General features: G+C 40.8%; 1 protein-coding gene and 1 pseudogene across 1 annotated transcript in view; both read right to left on the reverse strand.

The window, feature by feature from the left end:
• The window catches only part of FBXL7 (F-box and leucine rich repeat protein 7), a 298532-nt gene that overhangs the window by 36417 nt on the left and 237231 nt on the right, over positions 1–24884 (reverse strand). The gene's annotated exons all lie outside the window — the stretch shown is intronic.
• Positions 1821–2912, reverse strand: LOC107540543 (large ribosomal subunit protein uL6 pseudogene; annotated as a pseudogene).

Consider the following 24884-nt stretch of genomic DNA (forward strand, 5'->3'; position numbering starts at 1 on the left):
ACATCAGCCTCAAAGTAACAAACTTCCTTTACTTCTTAAAATAAATAACTGTTATTCTGTGTCAGTGTTTGAACCTTTCTGCTTTACAGTCAGGTATATTTGTAGTCTGAATTCCACTTATTTTTGATAACTGGGAGCTTCGGCTTCAGTTTCCTTAAAATATATAATTTTTTAAAATAAATAATTACAAAATCAAATCCAGGTAGCACTTTTGGGAAAATATTTTTCATTATGTGATGCATAATGTTTTGCTAGAAACAAACTAATTGATTAATGTGAGACAGAATCCTGTCTACAGGAGATAGTTAATAAGTATTTTATGAATTGATTAATGGATGACTGAGAAAACATTATAAACACAATTTCATTTGGTAAACTTTCATGTCAAAGAGCAGAGATTTTGAATATTTAATATCTCTGTGAATTTGCTTCTCTAGAGATCATGTAAACTTCTTAGATAACTGCATATTTCAACTACCTTTTTTCAAAATTCAGAAAGGTCAATCATCTTGTCTCAGATCACACAATCACCTTGAACCCTCAACTCAAAGTGATCCATTCCTACTGAAAAGCTGCCACTGAATTCATATCACACCTGCAACTGTTCACAAGCACCGTGGCTTCTCTTTATAACACGCAGACATTGTACCAAGTATCCAAAAGGCCCTCTAGTATTCCATGATTATATTTTGATTATGAAAAGAGAAAGATGTAAGGATTTGAATGGAAGAATTTTGTACACTTTGCAGAATTCCTATTGACTTTAAAATATTCAAAGAAAAATTAGAGTAATGTGAATAGTAACAGAGATATTAATTTCCTTCACGTTGCTTGTTAATTTATGTGAAGGGCTCATTTAATCATATTTAAATTCATAGAGATTAAAGAGATGCAATAGCAAAATACAAATGACTTATCTTTGTCATTCTAATTCTTTGCTGTTTAGATCTGTGTAGTTGGCACATAACACTGGTAAATAACACTGAATAATGAAATAATTTCAAAATATTATTTAGAGCCATCTCTTGGTCGGTAGCAAAAGATAGATCCCATGATAGAGGAAATTAACAAGCCAAACAGAAAATAAGTAATAATATTAATGTTTAGCCTGCTATTATTTCTACATTGCTGAGCCCATCTGCAGTGCTGATTTTTCACTTTAAAATAATTTGTAATTCTTTCTAATCTCCTGTTGATCTCATCATGTGACTGCTGGAGAAATTGCTATTTTTTACTATTTCTGCAAAAGAGAAGCATCACCCTTATAAGTAATTAACTCTCTGAAAGCATATCAATCTTTCACTCCTGTTCCTGTTCATCTCTAAAAATTCATCCTGCTCTGTGTCTCTTCACATATTTTCTCGCATGACCTCTCAGCCTTGCCAGACTTTCAGGCCTGGTCCTAAAAAGGGTTTCAGCCTCATGCAACTCCACAGATGCAGACCACAGCCCCCTAGCTCCCCAAAGCGCCTGACCACAGGGCAATGTGAGTATGAAAGGACCATGCAAATCCTTTAGATGTCCTTGCAGACAACTCATAGAATTCCCCACCCTCGAGACCAGCCACATCTGTTTGAATAAGTTCCAAGGAGCTGGCTTTCTTACGGAGTATGAGCAACTGAAGTCACCCACACAATAAAAACTATTTATGTAGATGCCATTATTTCTGTAAAAATCTCTGTACATATCCATATAGAACCACATGCTAAACTCAAAGTGATGTTCTATAAATAATGCCTATTTGAGCATTTAACCCAATGCCCACTGACAGCCAGCCCCTTTCTCCCAAGTCTCCATGTTTCCCAGAAACTCCACCTGAAGATGGAGGATTCAGCAGTTGCATGAGGCAGTTTCAGTTCAGAACTTACTCTTCAACCTGGAGAGCCTGCAACTGATCTTCAAATTATTTATAATTCATCCTCAGGTTGCAATCCGGCTTCTACATCTTCTCGTCCTCGAGGACTTCTCTAATGCTCGGACCTGCTCATTTCCTGCAGAAACCCCTGTCCTTCTGATTGTCTTTCTACTGTACCACACTGCCTTCTGTTCCAACCAAAGCACTACTCATGCAGCCAACTCAGGGTGTGAGGGAGGCCAGGCCGAGCTGTTCTGACCTGTCAAATTTTGGAGGAGGTAAAATGCACCTCCCTTTTAATACAGCCTTTTAAACCAGGGGTGCTCCTCCCCTCTTTTTTCTCCTCCCTTGCAAACTGGCCTAGCTAACCTTTATTTCTGAAGCTGAACAGCTTAGATCTTAAACAGCCTGCTGAACTGTTTCTTTTTCAGAAACACAGATACCATCCAAAATTTTTCTAATATCCTTGCCTTTAATGGCTGTGGCTTGCTGAATCAAAGCAGCTAATTTGATACAAGTTCAATGTTGTTTCCTTCAAGAATTAACTCATCTTTTTGGGCTTGAGATACTGAACAAGCAATGCCTGACCTCATCTGAACCCTGAAGATGCATTTTTCACCCAAGAAGTTTCTGATTTCAACAAGAGAATCATTCTCCTGAATAACTATGTTGATGGGGAAGTGAGCGTACACAGACCTCATCTTGTAACAAAAGCTAGTGTAACGCCCTTGATCGTGGTCTGTAGGAGACTGCAGATAGCGGGACCGGTGGCCAGCACCTTTCTATTTCCCCACCACTTGTCAGACGGAGCCTCTTCTTTTTCTTTCCAAGGAGGCCGAGTTCTACTTGGATGTGACTGAAAGCCCTCTGCAGGGTACCTCTGAGGCCCTTTACAATAACTGTGCTTCTCTTCAGAGTGATGTTGACATTTTCCAGAATGCCAACAGTTTGTGGCTGAGAATGGTCTTCATCCTCACAGTAGATGCCTGTCCTAGGTGTTCTTGATTGGCTGACCTGAACCTTGGCTACACAAGCCCCAAGAAGTAAAAGCACAACCCAGGGTCCTCACCAGAAACCAGAAAGCATCAATGCTTTTAAAAAGCTTCCCAGGTGATTCTCATGTGAAGCCAAGACCTGGCTCCCGAGGACCTCTGCCTCCTGTATTCATTCCTTGTGTAATTGCCTCCCCTCAAGTAAGGGCCAGGACTGCCTTCTAAGAAACAGAATTTAGGGAAAGTGATGGGATGTCACTTCTAAGATTCAGATATGAAAGCATGTGACTTCTGTCTTGTCACTCTGTCTTTCTTTCTAGGCTTGCTCACTCTGATGGGACGCCCATGTGGCATGGAACTGAGATCAGCCTCCAGCAATAGCCAGGGAGAAACTGAGGCTCTCAGGCCAACAACCCACGGTTAACTGACTCGTCAACAATTAGATGAGCGAGGTAGGAAGTGGACATGTCTCTTACATGTCCACATGACCACAGTTCTAACTGATGCTTTGCAGCCTTATGAGGGACCCTGAAGCTTGAAAACCCAGCTAACCTGGGCCAGGACTCCTGACCCACAGAGATAGTGAAAGAATAAATGGTATTTTTTCCAGCTTTACTTCACAAATAAAAATTGTATATATTTAAGGTGTTCAACATAGTGTTTTAATATACCAAAACATTGTAAAATAATTACCACCATCAAGCTAATTAACATATCTATCACCTTTCTTAGTCAAGATTTTTCTTGTGCAGTGAGAACACTTAAGATCAACTCAGTGTCTACAGTTTTAAGTCAGTAAGTCTTGGGGTAATTTGTCACACAACAAGAGATAACTGATATATATAGTTACTAGTGATAAATGCTATGGGAAAAATAAAGCAAAGAGCACTAGAAAGTAATGGGCATGGAGGTGGAGGAAAAAGCTGAAATTGTAAATAGTGTTACCAAGGAAGGCCTCAGAGAGAAGGTGCCATTAGAGACTTGAGGGAGGTGGGGGAGCATGTCATGCAGACACCTGCAGGAAGATACTTCCAGACAGAGAGGCACAGATGTGCAATGGGGTAGAAGGAAAAACTCGCATGGGCCAACCATATGCTGAGTGCTTTACCTGTATTTTCTCAGACTATCCGCACAGAAGCCTAAGAGATAGACATGGGATTATATCCATTTACAGATGAGGGCCCTCAGGCTTAACACCCCAAGAACACACTACCATATGCGCTGGGGGAGGGCACTAATCACAGGTCTGTTGAGTCCAAGTCCATGCCAGAGAATGTATATTAGCTTCCTATTGCTGCTGTAACAAATTACCATAGAGTTAGGTGCTTAAATAATGCAAATTTATTATCTTATGGTCTTGTAAGTCAGAAGTCCAACATGATCTCATGAAGCTAAGATCGAGGTGTCAGTAAGGCCGCATTCTTTTCTGGAGGTTCTCGGGGAAATCTGTCCTTGCTTATTTGGGTTGTTGATAGAATTCAGTTTTTCAGGGCTATAGAACTTTGCTTTGTAGGTTGGAGGCCCTGGCATAATTATGAATATTAGGAGACTATCAAACATTTTATTTTAGGTATTATTTTCAAAGGGAATCTCTCCTCATACTCTTTTCTCCAAGGTGAGGTTGACATGGCTGCTCATTCCCATCTGAGAGGGCCCCCGGGGACTCCAGCATTTTCTTGCACATGCATGTTGGCGTGTGTTGAGAGCATGAATTTCTGCATGGGTGTGTGTACATGCTTCCCAGAGATATCTAAATTGACACTAATCCCCATGTTATATACGGCAGAAAGTTTACACAGTGACCTGTTCCACTAAAATTTCCCAAAGGCACTGCCAAGTGGCAGTCTGTCCACTTCAAATTAAATCTTATTGTATCTGCTCTCTTGTACCAGGGCCAATAAGTAGTAAAAACCCAAGAGTGGAAAACCAGAAAGGGAAGCCATAAAGAACTGAGAAAACCCCTAATAATTAAGGATTTCCAGTATTAATCTTTTTGACTTGGAGCATGTGCTTTCCAGTCAGCATTTTATTTTTAGAGCCCATTTTTATTGAAGAAGCAGGAGTGTTGATATCTTTTCTTTTACCAGAGAGTATAGAGTTCTGTTCACATAAATCAAGGCAGAAATTTGATGAGTGCCAGGCTAGTTTGACCCACAAGGACTTGGTTTTAAAAATATTTACATAGGAACCTTGGAGAGTGGTGGATGTGATCTCACTTTGATGACAAAATTCTGCTTACTGCCCACCACTGTTTCTGTGCTGCTGTTACTGTTTCTGGAAGCCCTGTCACTGATCTTCCAAGGTTGGAGTGAGGGTGGGTACCCCATCACTGCTGTTCTACTGACTAGACTTAGGGCTGGGTGGTAAAGACTAAGAACCATTTATTAGAATGGACAAAAATACAGGATTAGCCCTCAGTCTTCCAGGGTGGGGAGGAATAAATCTGGACAGAAATAATGTATCACAAGCGTCACAGAGCAAGTAGAAAAACTTAGTGAGAGAAGCCATAAAAGTAGGGCTGATTACTGTTAAAGCAGAAATGTAGTCAAGGAGCATGGGTTAGGTTTCAGCAGAACCAAATCAGTATATTTGGCAGAACCAGAAGGTTTTTATTTCTATCACAATCAGTCATAAAAAGATATTAAAGAAAATATTCCCACTACAAGAAATAGAAATCGACCTTAAGCGAATCTTCAGGTAAAACAGAATCTAGTGCTGATGTAACTAAAACATTTTGGTGGTGGCTTGCATTAGGTTGGCCAAATTCAGGTGTTTTCGGAATGGCCTCAGAGAACTGACTCTTCTTCCAAGCCCTGGCTCTGATTTCCACACGCTGCTTTCATTCACTGAAGGATTCTCTTTACGTGATGTGAAAGGTTATTGTTTTATACTTAAGTGGTCCTAATAATTCCAAATCTCCTAAGGAGAGAAACTGTCTCTGGCTCCAAGCATCCATTCCAGTCCCTAAAAGGTCTCTAGTGGGTGAGCAGGCCTCATTTGTCCAGTTTCTGTGGAAGAGGTGGAAGCCCCTGACTGACAGCTCCATCCTAACCAGGTGATTTGGGGGATGTGCATGTCCTAAAAGGAAGTCACCAAGGAGGGCCAGTAGGAACCACACGGCTCTCCACTACAGGCCTGCAGGAGATCCTGGTCCCAGAGCGGGAGAGACCACTTAGAAAACAAATGGGAGCTGACTGGATGCAGCAAGAGGGCATTCATCAGAGTGCAGACTCTCAGAGAGCCAAAGGGAGGAAGATTTGAATTGGGATTAGATTTATCAGAGAGCTCCAGAAGCAAAGATGATTCTGCAACTTTGAACTCCTACGCTGCATAAAGTTGAACTCTCCATCAGCACTTCTCAAATCTACAGAGGAAGCTGAGAATTGATGACAGGCCTCTAAATCTCAAAACATCCTCTCTCCTAATCTGTCACATCCCCACTCGGTATTTTGCTTACTCTGTTCTTGGTCTCCCTCTCTCTCCCTTCTCCCTTTCTGTCCCCCTCCCTTCTCTCTTTTTAAAATAGCTCTTTGAAAACAATACACAATAGTACCATTTGGGGAGGACAATTACTTTCAACCCAGTTTAACTTAGAGCTGTTTTCACCATAATTGTTGCTGAGATGAAATACCGACCTTTCCATGTTGAGAAAATTAAAAGTGCCTCAAGGGTCAGAGAAAACAATCCTCTAAATACCAGCTTCAGGGAAAATGCCCACATAAAGTGACTGCTCCCTTCCTGACACTACAACATGTAATTCTCTAGCTTTCCCAGGAGAATAGATCTCCTGCCCATTCTTATTATCTTCAAAGATTCCGACAATGGGACCCTCAGCCCAGAAGGCCCACAGTGGCCAAACAATTCTCACAAACAATTGTGTGGATTTTTTTCCCCAAGACAAAATCTACATAGCCAGATTTGTTACTGGAGAAAAGGTTACCTTTTACCAGAAATGGTGCACAAATGGGATAAATGTAGATCTTGCTTTTGGTTCTGCAGAGCATAGCTGCAATTCTACACTTTGTTACATGGGGATACAACAAGGAACCACAAAACAGCAATTAGGAGGTGAGTGAAATTGATAAATGGTGCTAAGACAAGATGTTTTTCTAACCATAGGTGGAATTAGTTAAATGACTGAATTCAATGTCTGATATATGATATGCCTATCAGAGAAAACCAATGATACATTTACAAGTTATAAATATATATTTATGGATACACGAGTATACGCATATATGCATATATTCACGCACATGGCCACATGTAATCAGAAATTTCCAGATGTCACTTCAATGAGAAATGGTTCCTGTATTTGTAACTTTATCTGTTACTAATGCTCATCACTTACATGCAATGGGGCAGAATGAGCCAATTTTTGTCTAAACCTAACATGAGAGTTTAGTTAGAAACATTAGAAAGATGCATTAGGGTAAGAAAATATATTTGGAGTGTGTTGAGGCACAGAGAAACACATATTTTCCAATTTACATATAAATCATATTTAAATCTTCCTTAACTTGAAGATCTTGTCGATTTAAATCTGTACCTTTCAGGATAAACTTCCAATACTAACGGTGCACTGACGCCCCCTCTCTCAGACCCGCAATCCCTCACTGCCCTCCTTTCCCGAAAGCAGGTGGTAGGAGTTCTTAGCATGTAGTTTTGAACCGAGCACGCCGTTGATCAGCTCAGTGACTTCTCTCTGGAAGACCCTGCCCGTTAACTCTGCCCTTCTCCTGAATATCCTGCAAGACTCAACTCAAGCCCACCTTCCCCAGCCTAAGGAAGAGGGTGCTGGTCCCATAGATAACCTCTGCCATGTAGACCGATCACATAGACCAATCAGTGATTTACTATTTGTTGTCAATTCCAGTGGAGCGTCTGTGTATCTTCAGCAATTCTGACGTTGTTTCCCCAAAGTGCCCTCTGTGGTAAGCAGAATAATTGCCCTCAAATTGCCAATCCCTGGAACCTGTGAATGTTATATTAGATGGCAAGAGGGATTTTGCAGATGGAATATGCACATTCATAAAATGGCTGATAGTCTCCAAATATTCATAACTGTCTATAATTGGATGTGGATCTGTGTGTTCTGATATTATTACTACCCGAGGAGAAATGAGTTTTAGTGATAAAAATCATCAGTCTACGAGTCATTTGCAAACTGTGGGTATTTTAGGACCTCAGGTTCCTTATCTGTGAAATGGGACTGGGTTTCTACACCTGGCACTATTGAAATTTTCAGTACATTAATCTGGCAGCATCTCAGAACTATACTTGCTAGATACCAATAGCAACTTTCAGTTATGACAAGCAAAAATGTCCCAGATACTGCCCAACATGCCCTGCGGAGCAAACTCCCTCGAGGTTGAGGATCTCTGAATCAGGGTACATATCTTCCTTCATGTGTCACTGGTGGGATGGAATGGGAGAGGGCGAGGAAGCTCCCGGAGGGGCCGGGGCACAGTAGCTGCTTCTGCACCTTTTCTCTTGACTCTCACCCTGGTCGAGATACTGGGGACCTTCGAACACTCCGTGTGTCACCTCCTCGAGCCACGGCCCCATCTACTCAACACTGGGGCATAGACAGTTGGCTTCTTTGATTTCTGTTCAGCACCTGCTTATGATGACTGGCTTTGAAAACCCAACTTTAAATGACAGTGATGAGGAAGATGAGGAAAGGGATCCATGGGATGTTTAAAAATCCCAGCACATTAAAAATAGGCTTTATATATGGAAATGCTTACTAAGCCACGTCAGGGGAAATTTTTCCAGACCATATTGTGTATTGATCATGTTCTAGTTCATAGTCATAAAACCATATTTTATTACATTAAGTTTCTGGCGATCCACCACATACCCATAGGTATAGTAAGAATGGGTCTACAAAACAATGCCCTAGATAATTTAAAAGTGGAAAAAAAGGGTAAAATCAGAAAAATAGTTTTATTTTGGCTTTGATCAAAGGGTTAATCAGGCTAAAGAATAAAAATAATGTAGCTCTTTTGAAAGGAAGGAAAACAAATGATAAAAAACTAACATTTGGCCAAGGTAGCTTGCTCCCTTTTGAATTCACTGTCGGAGGTTACTCAACACAAAGTCGTACAAATGTTCCATTAGATGATTCCCACCATGGCACGTCTGCAAGTGAAACTAATGAACACATCCGGGCCTGTCCTGTCCTGTATAGACACAAGCACTTCATAATCAATGCCCGTGGAGCACTCTACAATGATTGGATCCCTCGGAGCTGACCACCACGGAAAGGCTTGAGCTGCGAAACTACTGGCTTCCTCCTAAAAACCCTTCTTTCACCCAGTGAATCCCCAAAAGAACACCCTTCCTGACCAAAAGCCGGCTCAATGGTTGAGTGTAGAATAATCCTTTAACTTTGCTGTCCGTGATGATGTGTTATTTGTGATTATTTCAATGGAGTGTCTGCTCATCCTCAGTAAGTTTTTTATATACATATCCCTCATTTTCCCACCATCTAATAGCTGTGAAGGTTGAAATTTGCTATAGCTCTCTTAGAGTTTAGTAGCATTTTCATGTGAAAATAGAAAAGAAAGAAGGCTAGAAGATGAAGCCATGAACTTGGAAAGAAATCCAAACTGCCATATTGACGAATACCACATTTTCTTGAGCGAGTGTGCCAGCTCGGAACCATTGTTTCACGTGTCTGTTCCTATTTCCTCAACACAGGGCTGCTGGTCCTTGAAACAGAAATGTTTTGAACATATGCATCAAATAATTATTACATATACACACATATATCAAAACTGTATGTTATGTATTAAAACCCACCCTTTGCAAGGCATCTTTGCATGTATCTGTTAGTAGTTTAAAACATTCGGAACTTTATTGGAGCAGAAAGGAAATCATCTATTTCTGCATAATTAAAACTAAGCTCAAATATGTTTTCTGGTCTTGATCCAGTTGTGTTGGTTTCTCACTTTGCCTTGGATCACAAGGAAACATGCATTACTTTTACCAACTTATTCCCTTGCTAATCAACTTTAAATAGTCCCTCATTTCTTCTAGAACATGGTTTTGAAACTGTGTTCCTAAGAGTTCTAGGGTTCCGCAGACCTCTATCAGGGCCTGCTTGTAGAACAAGGGAGAACCTCCACAGCTGGTTTAGGGGTTCTTCTCTAGCCAACAGTGCAGCTTGAAATCAAGCTGAGTAACAAATAAAATATTTATATTCTCTAGATTTTAATTTCAAAGAAAGACCCACCACTAGAACCAAAAGTTACTATACGTTTCAAAGCCTTGTGGAATGGCAGCTTGGAAAAGAGGACATGAGTTCATTGCCCTAAAATCTTCAGCCTGAGTCCACGCCAAGGCTGCTTTTAGGAGAGGCTGAGAGAGGAGGGAAAGGGCGGGGAGAAAGAGGGGAAGAGGGAGGCTTTTAAAAAATGGAATTTGCAGAAGGCGAATGGGACGAGGCGTGCGCTTCCTCCTTCACCAGGTTCTGTGCACACGGCAAGTGAACCGGGGGCATCATCCCCCGGCCGAGGTTTGCGGAGCATCGGGATTGGCAGACGCGCCAGGGCACCGTGAGATGCTGCAGGAAAATGGACCCGAGGTGGCAGAGCATCGGGACTGGCAGACGTGCCAGGGCACCGTGAGATGCTGCAGGAAAATGGACCCGAGGTGGCAGAGCAGCGAGGGGGCCACTGAGATCCCCAGGGTGTTCGGGGCGAGGAAAAGGATTCCAGAAGTGTGGGGGGTCTGCCTCTGGAGATAGAGGGTAGATAGGCGGGGTTCCGAGGGCGTGCACTTTGCTTAACGTAGGGCAGCAGGCATGGGGCCCCTGCAGAAGGCAGGCGGGCAGTCTGTCTACGCTCGCAGGAGCTCGCCCAGCCTAAGCGCCGTGAGGGAGTGAGGCCCCCGACACCCGCGGGATGCTACGCCTAGAGCACACACACTGAGCTGAGCATCCAGTTCGAATGGGGAGTCTCAAGTCACTGAGGTATAAACTTGTAACAGATTTCTCCCATAACTTACTAATTGTGTTCTGTTTTACAGAATCAGAGGAAACACACCCTAACTGATACCTCGTTTTCAGTAACTTTTAGTTGTGAAGATAATTCCAGTCCCGTCTATACCCCAGTCTCAGATTCAACTCAAAGCCTTCCCCACCTGTTAGGTGTGTGTCTCGAGTGGCTCTCAGAGAGCAGGGGTTGTGGGCTCTGCTCTCGCTCCCAAGAAACTCCAGCTAGACTGCACCATTCAGAACTGATGGCACACTCTCCTCTGACTGCCCAAAGGGCTCCCCAATCTCTTCCAAACACACACACACACACACACACACACACACACACACACACACACACTCACACTGGGTTCTTTTTAACTCAAAATCCATGATTCTGCTCTTCCTCTATGTTTGATGATACATATGAATTTTTTATACTCATGATTTTTTAATAGACTTGCTGGGCAACTTGGCTGGAATAACTCCTGGAAGCAACTTACTTTTTAGAAAATAAGTATAAAATAGAAATGCAGTGTGCAGGTAAAGTGCATGGACAATTGGGCCATGTTGTCCAATTCTAACATGTTGATTTGGGGAAAAGTCACTTAGCCGCTCAGGCCTCAGTTTCCATATCTGCAATCTGGGCATAGTGACTGCACACAACTTGGAGGATTGTTGTGAGGATTAATTAATTTTAAAAGTGCTTTCAACAGCAGCTGGCATTCTAAAGTGTTGCCTATCATTATTATTGTTTTACTTACTTGGTACTATAATCTCAGATGGGTTTGAACCCAGCTATTACTACACGTAAGATGATGGGAAAACCTTTAGCACCTCTCAGCTCAGTAGTGTTCTGATCAGTAAATGAGGGGGAGAAATGACCTGGCCCACCCCTCTTTTGGTTAGGGTTCAGAGATGATGGCTGGGGCAGTGGGAAACGAGGCACTCTTATATGATGTCATGGGAGTAAAAATGTGAAATCTTTCTGGAATGCCACGTTGTAATGTTTGTAATTTATTGTGTGCATGCTTTTAGTCTCAGAAAATTTTAGATTTCATGATTTATCTTATAAAAATACTTGTGTACATGAAAAAAGATAAAAATGCAAGAATGTGTATTGAAACATTTTTTATAAAGACCCCAAATATGCATTTGTTAGGAATTGGTTAAATTATTTAAAAAAGGAAAGGAACAGAAAAGGAAAGAAAACAAAAAAATGCATGGGTGTCTCAGCATATGCATAGAATATGAGTTAAAAACTATATGACACCATTACCAGTAGATATTCTAGTGGTGACATTATGAATGTTTTTATCTTTCTATGTCATATCTTAGCGCTGTGACTGAGGCAAACTATTGAAAATCTCTGAATCTTAGTTCCCTTAACTGCCAAATGGTAATACTGAATTCTCCTATTATTGTAAGGATTTAGTAAACTGGAAGATTTAAATTCCCTACCACAAAGCCTGGCATACTGTAAATGTTTCATAAGTGTCAGGTCTCTTCCTTCCACGCCATGCTAATTATAAAATATCTAAATACCAAGCTGTTTATTTTAAAAATCAGAAATATTTCTTGACAATGATTTCCATTTAGCTCTATGAGTAACACAAAAAATCAAATTTTGATAACTCTTATCTTAAATGCATCATTTTTCTTAGGATCATTTTTATTTTAGAGAGAATAAAAATGTATGTACCTTAAGGTGGGAAAGAAATGGTTAACTACCTATAGTATTTTACAGTTGGCCCATCAAGACAAAGAATATACATAATTTTTGTGTCTCAACCCATTTATAATCTAGTAAAGCAGTGCAGAGTAAAGTAAGATAGTTATTTCATTATAGTTTATTTATACACATACATTTGCATAAATTTATATAACTATACACATGTAAAAAAAGGTCCCCCTCACATTAATAGTGGCTATTTTTAAGATGCAAAATTACAGACAAAATTCTTTCTTTTTTTGAACTCCTTTACATTTTATCCATTTTAAAAACTTAAAATGTATACATCTTTTGAAATAAAAAATGCACAATTAATGCTGCAAAATATAATTTACTTACATCTAAAATATGCAGAATTAAGCAATAATGAAAAAGAAACCAAGGCCTTTGATAAACATTTTGTTTTTATTTTCTATTTAAATTACGGGGGCAAACTTTCAAGCTAAGTGTTTTCCTAATTTGGATGAGGTCAACTAAACTCTGCAAAGGAAGTGAGAACAATGGATTTTGACTTGTTTCTAACATTAGAAAATGCACTGGGCTTATCACAGCAGTGGACTAGTGCCCTGGTTTCATTGTAAACAGTTAAAACAGAGTTTAAGATGTTGGTAAATCTTATAGAGGGGGGAAGATCTGCATTTTGAGGTTTGAGTCTGTTATAATCAGTTTACCTAGTGTATTTGTGAGAAAGGAATAACTGTCACAGTGCCTAATACAAATAGAACTCAACTCAACAATCTGAGTAAGTTAACATACAGAGCAATTGTAAGAGCTGAGGGCAGTTGGCTGCTGGTTTTAGCCAGAATGACCTACTCCATGCTCAAAGCACAAATATGTAGCAGGTGGGAAAGCACTCTTGGCATGTTCAGATTCAAAAGGATTAAAAAGATCATCCAACTTAATGTCTCTTTTTATAGACAAACACCTGATTTGAACCGGAACTTTTTCTTGAACTTGAACATGAACCAGATATCCCACCTCAAATGTCTTCCTTTTTCCTTCCCACTAAAGCATGCTAATATAATTAACCTGCACGGAAGGTCACATGGCCATCAGGCCTAAGATTATCTAGACAGACTCCAATCCTGTTGAAAGATGGGATAGTTAACATGATGGGTAACAGGATGTTTATTAAAAATATGCTTTGGAATTTGATTTTTTTCATGTTCAGGCTGACCTATTAATTATAGTCAACTATTAAATGTACACTTATGAGGACAAACGCTTGTGAGTGTTGCATGTCCAAATGAGGCTAGCATGCCTGGCCCCCTATAAATATTTGTCAGATAAATTGTTAACAGATGGTTATTTGCTATATAGATTTCACAGCTCCTTTGCCTCTCTCTCTTATTTCTGCTTCACATTCTGGCACCAGAACCATCTCTCTCTAAAGGCAGAAAGATGAAATCAGAGTAAGGAATCTCCCAAGTGGCCCAGTTTATCTTATTGAATATTTTGGTCCAATGGCTTGGCAGAGGGGAACTTAGTAAATGTTGATGAAAACAATCTGCTACATCTTTGTCACTGTTCATTAAGAAAGTTGAAAGGATCAAATATCTGCATGTCATTCAAGAAGATAGCCAATGTTACAGTTAATGTGAAATTTAGAGTTGTGTCCCTAACAAATTCAAGCTCCACACAGCTGCCACACTGATTTTTCTAAACCCATCAATACAGGGGAAATTTCAATTTCCTGATCATAAACACAAAACCCTTGTGCTCACGCTCCTGCCGATACCCCTAACTTCATGCCTGCCCCTTCCTGCCATGTACGTAAGAATCCAGGGCTCTGAGCGGCTTTACTCTTAAGTCAGAGCATGGATATATATGTATGCCAGGGGGTGAAGGGCTCAGACTGTAGAAAGACAATGTGATATATTCCTCCACGAGGTCTCCTCCCAGATACTCCACCTTAAACATCTCTATTGCCCTCCTAATTCACCAGGGCTGAGTCTCACTGCTCAGATCCCAAGAAAAGATGCTCGTCTCCTGACTGTCACTACCCCTCCCATGAGCCCCAAGTACCACTTCTCAACTCAAGGCCTTTGCTGAGCTGTGTCCTTCTTTGGAAGGCTCCTTGGGTCTCTTCCTTCAACTAGCAACCAGTTTCTCATCCTTTAAATCTCCACTCAAGACATGCCCTCCTTAAAAAGCCAGAAGTACAGATGGAGACTACACCCTGAGTCCCACCTCCCCAGACCTGCCATGCGCTAGGCCAGGCATCTCTTCTCTGCGCTCATGGTGCCCAGTGGTTACATGCTTAACCCCTGCATTCGCTGTGTTGTATCAGAGCATAGTGGTTCTGAACACAGACTCTGAAACCCAAGCACCTGAGCTCAAATCCTGGCTCCTTTGATTGCCAGCAGGTTCAGTTTCCTCATTTGTAAAATAAACATAATGATAGACATTACCTCATAGAGAGGATGATTAAGTAAACCAATATTCCTAAAGCTTACACCAGAAAGTCCTCATTGAGTATGAGCTATTAATATTTTTATCTGTATGTGTTCTTCAGCCTTGACACCTTGGTTCACATCCTCAGGGGAAAATGTCTTAGTTATCTGTATTTCTCTCCCCGCTGGCATCTTGCTTGGCTAGTACATTCTGTATACACAGGAGCCAAACTGAACTTCTAAGAATAAGTTACTCAAGGGCAAGGGGGCAGGGTGGGGGTAGAAGAAGGTGAAGGGGGTCAAATATAGGGTGACACAAGGAGACTTGACTTTGGGTGGTGAACACACAATACAATACGCAGAGGATATATTACAGAAATGTACACTTGAAACCTATGCAATTTTATTAAACAATGGCACCCCAATAAATTTAATAAAATTTATTAAGAAATAAGAAGAATTTTAGAGTCCTGGAATGCTAGAACTCAAAGTATACGAGCATCAACACTTAGTTCCAAGTTCATGAAGCAAAGCAGCAGTCTATGTAGGCATGGAGAGCCATTTTTTCCAGGGAGGAAACAATTAAACATTGCAGATGATTCTGCCCTTGGTTGCAAACATGGCCTCCTTCTGCGGCACAGTCCTCGTGGAGCTTCTAATACTCACAGGCTTCACGTCCATGCAGGGTGTTTGTTCACTTATAGTTTTCAACAGAAAGTGTAAATTACAGGATGCCTGATAAATTCATCCAGAAATGCTAAGAAAAACAGATGTTATTTTCCAAATCTTATCAAATGATTCCCCTTCTCTTCACTCACCAGGGTAGTTTTGGGCCAAATACGATGGAAAAGTCATTTGCCTGCCCCCGATCATGTACATGCTCCAGAGGGAGGGGTTGTCAGAGCAAGTTAGATATATTGATTTCCCACACTCTGAGCTCTTCCTTCTCTGGGTGGTTAAAACAAAACAAAGTATTTGATTTCCCCCATTTTTCTGCTGATGAAAGATGACAGATCCAATGGTTGAGCTCACAAATAGAAATCTTTATATCATATGATTAGAATCTTTCTCTCTGTTTCCACTGTAACCGATCCAATATCATAGAGATATTCCGAAGTCTGCAGGGACAGTGCTAAGGGAGAAACAATCCAGCATGGATGGGTGGGCTTTTCACCAAGAGTTACCTGCCCGCACACTCACAGTCCCAGCCAGCTTTGACTTAGATGAAACAGACAGGGTGAGCAGAGGATGGATTGTTTGTGCTTCGTGGTTTGCATTCTAGATAATCCTTTATCTTATTTCAGTCATACCCTTCACTAGTGAAAAGTGAACGGGTTATATGTCTTTTTGTGAATCAAGAATCTGCCTTAGAAGCAGGCTACTGGGCAGCTGCACAGAGGAAAAATTGCTGGTCTCTTAGATTATTTATGCATTTATTGTAGTTTGTAGACTCACTGTTCTATTTTGCTATTTATTTCTATGAATATAATAGCACGCAAGCTCTATCAAGTACATCTGTCCTTAGATATCCTTAGTTTCCCCAAATTACATTAACTACCTGACCACTAGAAGGAATTAAGAATAAATTGAAACTAGAAGGTGAGGTACCTGACAAAGAACATTTATTCAATTCATATAGATTTGGCCTTGAGAAATATTGTACTAAGACATTCCTGGTGACCAAACTCTCTCTCTCAGGCATAACGAGAGGGAAAAGGTATCACTGTGCTGCAAAGCATGTTTTAAGTGATCGGAATGATCCATGATTTCATTAATTCAAGTACATTCCTGTGGCTGATAAAATGAGTTCTACCCTCTTGGAGGGCGGGAAAGAAGTTCCCAGTGGGTGTCATTGCTATGTTCAGGCTCTGTTGTATGATTCTAAGAGAAAGTCTGTGCTCAACTTGGACTCCATTTTACTTGTAGGCTACACCAGGAAAAGAGGCCATTTAGACATCATTTTCAAACGGAAAGTGCTTGACGGACAAAAAATTCTCTGAACAGTGGTACGGCTCTCCAAATAGACAAGGGCGTGCCAAAAAATGGAGTGACTGTGAGCTGAGCTGGCAACGTGTTCTCCAGGAAATGGCCGGGTGTGTGTATCCTTGCTGATTACACATATAATAGCTCCAAAGCCATGTTCTATATCAAGAAAGACTGCATTTCCAAGCTGTGTTTTCGAAAGGAAAAAGAAAGAGCCCTCTAGTTGAGCCCTTTGGAAAGAGGCAGGGCAGTTTTGTGAGCAGAGAAGAAATTAGGAGTCCTGTGTGCTGGCATCAGAGTGAAATCGGAGAGGAGGAGATGAGCAGGCACACAACACATTCAAAAGGAAACCCCAGTGTTGACGTACTACTGCTACACAATTTTTAATAAACGATTCAGGAAAATCAAAAAATCAAAAGCATAGATCCTTATGTGGAAAGTCCATCTCTTTTTCTCACTTTGTGAAAGAGATCCCTGAAGGGGAAAGGGTAAGTGCAGGTAAGACATTCAGATTTTAAGTCACAACTAGGACATCTAAAACCCCAAAGATAATAGAAATTAAATACCTGCTCCCCCAGTCAACTAGGGAAGGGAGGTTGTGAAAATTAAATGAGATAATGCTTGAAAGCACTCGCTACAATGTCCGGCACCAGTTCTATAAAAAGCTACAATTCCTAATGATAATAATTATAACAATTGTTTGGGTTTTCAGAGGCCTTTCTATCTCTGTCATTCTGGAGATGACACGGAAATGATCACAGAATATATGACTGTGTAGGTGGCCTCCCTAAGACCTCCCTAAGTCTCAGGGATGGCCTGCCTGATCTGAGGGTCCTTCCAAATGGATGTCCCCTTCTCTACAGAAGCTGCAGTCCAAGGGAACCATAAAACAGAGGCTACTCTGCAAGGGAGAACACAGGAGAACCTGGAACGTGAGCTTAGCTCCTAGAATAACACTGTAGAATTTCTTTTTAAAATTGCTGCTTTTTAACCTGGAATCATATTTGTGCCTCTCTCTCTAAGTTATCAATTCAAAAGTTTCAAATATATGCCAAGAGTAACCCGTATTGCCTTACCACTTTCCACAATCTGTTTCACCACTCCTCATTACTTATATAATGTTTTCCCACATTAAAAAAGAATCATTACTTTTTGGCCTCCATAATTGTGTGAACCAATTCCTATAATAAATCTCCTTTTTCACATATTATCTAAAAAAAAGTAATCATTATTAATTTAATTTAAAACTCCGTAAGAATTTTAATTGGTGATAACACTTTTTCCATGATTTAAGGTATACGGAGATCTAGAATAGATCTAAACTCTAATGTCTCTATGCAGGATTGCTTTTGCTTGAGAAGGGAGGTCCTGAACCAGCCAGCTGGGGTCCAAACCCTCACTCCACCTCTACCAACCTAGCATGGCAGGCAAGCTGAGTAATCTCCATGCCTCAGTATTCTCATCTGTACAATGGAGACAATAAGAGTACTTCACTCAGGGGAGAATAAAGTTAATACTTAGAAAGTTTTGAGTGCAGGTGAGACAGAAGCAGAGAGATTTTAAGGGACTTCAAGTTTTCAAAGGTAAATTGAACTCAGGGAAGCTGTCCTAATAGTATTAATAGTCTCATTTCAAGAGATTAAAAAAGTTAACATGTAGAAAGTTTGGATGTTGGATTGGCAGTGATTTGTTTCTCCTTACTCGTTCACCTATCCATTCCTTGACCAAGTGTTTATTAACCTCCTAACAGAAGGTCTCTTTCAGACAGCAATGGAAAGAAAAAAACGATACTAAATTTTAATAGGCAGATCAAGAGAGGAATCACACACTGCATTCATTGTACAATTGGTGGCTTTTTACAAATAGTTACATCACAAACCTGAGGATAAAATTTAGGAGTAGGTCAAAGCTATGAAGGGATTTAAATCCATGGAAGAATCACTTCCAGACACCATGCGTCAGTGGAGTTCATTAGACTGCACAGCACTAGAGCAATACCTTGCACTTTTAGCTTGAAGAATGCCCAAAAAAAATATTAAGTCTTGGCAGCTGCCATCTTGAGTTTACTTTTCCAGAAGAGAGGCAAACATCGAAACATTAACCCTGGCTTTATTTCCTTTTAAACAGCCAAGGATTCAGTGCTTCCGAAAAGTGCTATTTGAAATAAAGAGGAAACCCCTAGAGTTTCTGCAGAAGCAACTCCTTTTTTCATGAAACAAGTTTTGGGTCCTCAGCCTCAACAAAATCCTGCAGTTCCTTTAGTTGCATTAGAAATCTTGACTTGTAAAGTTCTCTCTTAGTGAAGCAATCCCATTAAAACATGCCTGCACGCACGCACACTTCATTCACTCTGTACTCTTTCATTTATTTTGCAATAAGTAACCTTTGATTTTATATTTGAAAAGAAGACAAGTGACGACGTACTGATGTTTAATACGATTTCAATATGGTCCTTCGCATTTTACTGTATCTGAGTTATTTGAACATTGCTGTCATGTTTTATATTTGAGGGATAATCATTTGGCAATATGAACTCTTTCCATTCCTTCAAACTAGGGGTGTTAGTCCTAATTTCCCCAGCTGGCAAGAAGAGATAGCTGGGTTAGTGAGTCTGCTACCTGGCTAGCAGTCAGAGGGCTGGTTAGTATGGAAAGCAGAACTGTAACCAGATGCTCAAAATCCTACCAGAATATCGATTCTACAGTCACCCACAGTGGGAGCTTACTGCGCACACTTCCCATTGGACTGGGCCAGTATGTGCAGAGAGATGAATTAGAAGCCCTGGGTCAATTCACTGCATCAGGAGAGCACACGGAGATACTTGCTAAGAAGATAAAGGAGATCGTCCAAATATTTCCCCCTCAAGTTGAAAGGGCCCATTTCTCAGGAGGACCAATTTCCACCCAGTGGTTAACTCACAGGGATTATTAGCACAGTGAGGTACCAACCTGCACAGAAGAAGAGGTAAGAGCCTGCTTGGCTTGCAGGGTGGCTTTGCGTCTGGGAGCACAGCCCAGACGGCTGGTGGCTAAGCTGGAGGTCAGGTGTGACCTGTTTGAGGGAAGGAGCTAACAAGATGGATCCTGAGGCTTAGGCGGCCAAAGGAAAAACACATTTTCCTATAGGGGTCCCTAGCAATCTGGAGTTTCTTATATTCGTGACTGTTATTTCTGAAGTCTTTTTTGGGAAGGGGTAGGGGTCTACGTGATGGTGTGCAGAGGGTGAAGACACTGGAGGAAAGGCTCTCCTTCCCCAGCCCTGACCAGTTCTCTTCATTTCGCCTAACGCGTGTGCACACTCAGCTCCTAGCTGTCTTCCAGCATCAGGGAGAGACGGCTGCATCCGGCCCGGCGTGCTCTCACTGCCCAGGGCGAGGGCTGGGAAGAGCCCTGGGGAATTGCCCCAGGCAGTCCCAGCAGCTCTGCAGGGGTTCAGGGCTGAGCTGACCCCAGAAATGCTATTGCTGGGGTTTGGAGCTGCTTAAGGCCTCTCACAGTGGATTTTCTGGGGTAGCGGCTCCAGAGACAAGGCAAGACTTGCTTCGGCAGCTAAGTGGAAGCAGACCTCTGGTCTAAGCAGTCGAGGTAATACTTCCCCTTCCCTGGCACTTGAACTGAAAGGACTGAAGCAAAATGAAAGGGCAATCTGTATGTAATTAAAAGCTTCTATAGGCAATTGCTTTTTTCCCCTTGTTAAAACGGTAGAAATCCAAATTTTCCACCTTCTCAGGCTGTCCCCCCTCCAGCTCTAAATTGCCACAGTTGGGAGAAGTGTCTCTAAGCCGTGCTGGCAAGGGTAGATCCATCAAAGAAAGGAAGGTTTTTTTTTAATTTAAAAAAAATTTTAACATATGGCATTTATCCAAAGCAGTAGCTACTAAACTTTTTAGCCTAACTTTTGGAAACTATACATATTTGTCGCCACTGGGCATACATTCTTCAAAAATTACTCATCTTGAAACTTTAATTAACTTTAAGATTTAAAACTTGGACCCCAAAATGACAATAAAATCACATCAATTATTCAGCAACTTGTAATCTTCTGAAATTCTTAGAAATTCTAGAGGTTCTCAGACCTCTTCTTTCACTTATCATATATAGGAATTAGAAGGGAGCAATTATGCATTGTCTTCTAAATACTATTGGTCTTTGAATTCTTAGGATAAGGGACTTTATGCATAGTTTTAATTCTATGACCAATCAACCAACAAGAAGGAGAAATTAATTTCATTTTATTCATTCAAATGTTTACTGAATTCCTGCTATGTCATAGGGATACAGCAGGAAATAAAAGAGGGGCAAAATCTCTAACCTTAGGGAACTTTCCTTTTAGTAGGGAAAGATGGAGAGGCAATATGCCAATAAACACATAAACGTGTGTGTATGTGTGTGTGCATGAAAAGCATCGTGAAGAAAAAAGGAGGGTAATGGTACAGACAGATAAAAATGAGGGAGTTTATTTCAAACTCTGCATTGAGATGAAGATACAAATACTTGCAGGTTTTTAAAATTCAGGAATGGTCTCAATGGATCCATCAGGGTGTGCTTGTCTAATTCCCTGAGGTGGGGGCTGAGCTGGCTGGAACTACCTAGAGCCACAGCAGGGTGAAGCCTACTTGCCTCTCCCACTTCAACTCCAACACATTGGACTAACCAGCTGCCTTTTTTTCATGGTCTACTCTATGGATACAATTCCATAGATGCTCCTTAGAAATGTCAAGAGAAGTAAGTATATTCTTTTGCTCCCCAATAAAACTTACTTTTCTATTTATTTTCCTTTTGCTCTGTGTGAGTGACTAAGTTTCAAAACTCTCTCTCAAAAACGGCTACTGCTGATCCTATAGAAATACAAACAAGCATTGAGAACAGAGTCTGAATCCACAAATCCACAGCCCTGAGAACTGCAGCTATCAGAGGCCGACCTCAGATTCCTGACTGTGAACCGAGTTAGTTTTGAGGAAGACTCATTGCATTCTGGGTCTTCAACCAACCCGACTTCTAGGCATTCTTAGCTCTCATAATATCTCAGCACTAATCCTAATAATAATATTAACCAAATAGGAAGTGATTAGGTAATAGATTATCTACAGAGGGTGGTCTAAGTCAGCTCTATCTAGAATTGGCTCAATTTTCCTTTGCTGGATTCAATCTCAGTATGCTTGTCTTACATGTCAATTGTAACCAAACATAAATGTCTTGTTAAAACAAGTTTATCTTCACTCAACTTAACTGTGGTCTCTGATTAGCTGTTTGGAACTTAAATAAAACATATTTATGGTTGTTTTTCCTCTTGATGGTATGTCAGCTATATATGGCCAAACTGTATGTCTCAGATCCTTTAAAATGTCCTAGACTTCTGTGAATTTTGAAAGCACAGGTGTCACACTTAATTTTATCCAACATATGTAGTTAAAGACAAATTAAGAGTGTTTACTGCTTTATGAAAGGATTATTTCTTAAAGGATTCACTACTGAATTTCTAATAAGAAGCAACTATCTAATTTCTTAAAAATAATGTTAATGACAGTATTTCAATTTCTGTTGAATTTTTATATTTGAATGTTGTGATAGCTTCAGTCCAAGTTGGGCAAGTGCTCTAGACTGAATGTCTGTGCCCTCCCCCAAATTCATATGTTGAAACCTAGTGTCCGATGTATTATGGAGGTGATTAGCCTTTGGGGGATGTTTAAGTCATGAGGGTGGAGCCCTCATGAATGGGATTAGTACCCTCGTAAAACAGGCCCCAAGGGCTCCTTCACTTCTTCCTCCATGTGAGGACACAGTGAGAAGATGGCATCTATGAAGCAGTGAATGGGCTCTCACCAGACACTGAATCTTCTGATGCCTCAACCTTGGACTTCCGAGCCTCCAGAATTACAAGAAATTCCTGTTGTTCACAAGCTCCCCAGTTTATGGAATATTTGTTACAGCAGCTCAACTGTACTAAGACAACTTTTCACCAAAGCATCAGGGATCTTGCATCATAAATTAGTGAGTGATATATTTCAGCCCCAGGCTACTTAATTCTATGTAATTCTGGGTATTTGTCTGCTAGATACAAGGGAAGAATGTACACCAGCAAAGTCTGGGTGCTTCAGTGCTTTTTTATGAAGTAGCAAAAAAGGCGAAGAGCTCACGAGATGTCCAAGAGGGGCCCTGCCTGGACAAAGGGTGAAGATGCAGCAGACAGCTGGTTTATCCTAATTCTTCTATGGCCGTGGTGTCTGGTTGACAAGCAGTTGAAACCAGACAGAGGACAAATCACGTCACCCTCTGCTCAAAACTTGCAGGGTTCCTTAGACAAAGGGGCATAACATGCTGTATAATCTGACCTCTCCCAACCCAGTTCTTACCACTCTTCCTCTTTTCTCTTTAGCTCCAGTGCATCACTCATCACTGTTCCTTGAACATATCAGCCACACTCTCACTTAGAAGCCTGGGACTGCCTGTTGCCTTTGTTGGAATGCTCTCATTACAAACATCTACATGGCTGACTCCCTGTCATAGTCCTTTCAGGCTCCTATAACAGAGTATCATAGACTGAGTGGCTTATAAACAACAGATTTTTATTTCTCACAGTTCTAGAGACTTGAACCTCAAGATCAAAGCACTAGCAGAGTCAGTGTCTGGTGAGAGCCCACTTCCTGGTTCACAGGTAGCTGTCTTCACTGTGACCTCACACAGAGGAAGCTGCTAGGGAGATCTCTGGGGTCCTTTTTGTAAGTGCACTAATATCATTCATGAGGGCTCCACCTTCATGATCTAATTACCTTTCAAAGGCCCCCCTCCTAATGCCATCAAATTGGGGAGTTAGGATTTCAACACATAAATTTGGGAGGACATAAACATTCAATCTATAGCACTCTGTCACTGTATGCAAATCTGCTCAAATATTATCTTCTTGATGAGGTTCACCTATAGCACATTATTGAAAATTGCAATCCACTTCCCTCCCACCCTGATCTTCCCAATCTCTCTTAGCATGGTCTATTTCTGTTTTTCTTTTTTCTCTATAGTATGTATTACCTTCCAAAGTACTATATAACGTTATTCATTTATCATGTCTATTGAGTATTGTCTACTTTCCTTTCCTAGAATTCATGCTCTAAAAGAGCAGGGATATTTATTTTGTTCTCATAGCTCTGTATTATATCCCAAAGTTCTGTAAACAATTTCTGGCACATAGTAAGTGTGAAATATGTTTTATGGATGAATGAATGAATGAATGAATGAATGAATGAATGAATGAATAAAAAATGAGTGAATAAAATTTTTAGAACATTGTGCAATGATAAGATATCAGAGCAGAGGCTACCTGGATTTTGTTTACCTTGATTTCCTCAGCACCTACAACAGTCCCCAACAATGAGTTTTTTTGTTGAAAGAGTGAATAAATGTTATTGGGTGGGAGGAGGGCATTCATAAAACCTATAGAAATGTTAGTGAAAAATAAATACCTTTGGGCCAAGATTGAGGTTACTTTCATGCCCCAAATCCTTCCCGGAATTCTTTAGCTACAGGCAGGTCATAAAATTACCCAATCCTCTGCTGCAAGAAAGATTATTCTTTTAGTTACCGGAGAACTCCAACAGCCTGCAACTACTTAAAAAGAAGTCCTCACAGAGGTGACAGCATCTGTTATACAAAGCAACAGTACATGAAAATGCTCTGTCCTGCGACATGTGTACAGGATTTTATTGCTGAATGAAACCCCTCTGTTCAGTGTTATTTTCTTCTTTTGTAATTGAGATCACAGGCTTGGGAGTGAGATGCCCTCTCCATCACGCCCCAGGCTGTGCTACTGTCAGAAAGTCACTTCATGGGGACCTCCGTGTGTCATATTTTAAAACAATACCCAGTCTTAGGACTGCCGTGAAGCTGAAAAGGATGTGTCAAGTTAAATGCTTAGCAGACATTTCAAAACACATCACTACGCCCTCTATCTCCTT

Source organism: Miniopterus natalensis, chromosome 3 (assembly GCF_054644295.1).
Source record: "Miniopterus natalensis isolate mMinNat1 chromosome 3, mMinNat1.hap1, whole genome shotgun sequence".
Lineage (NCBI taxonomy): Eukaryota > Metazoa > Chordata > Mammalia > Chiroptera > Miniopteridae > Miniopterus > Miniopterus natalensis.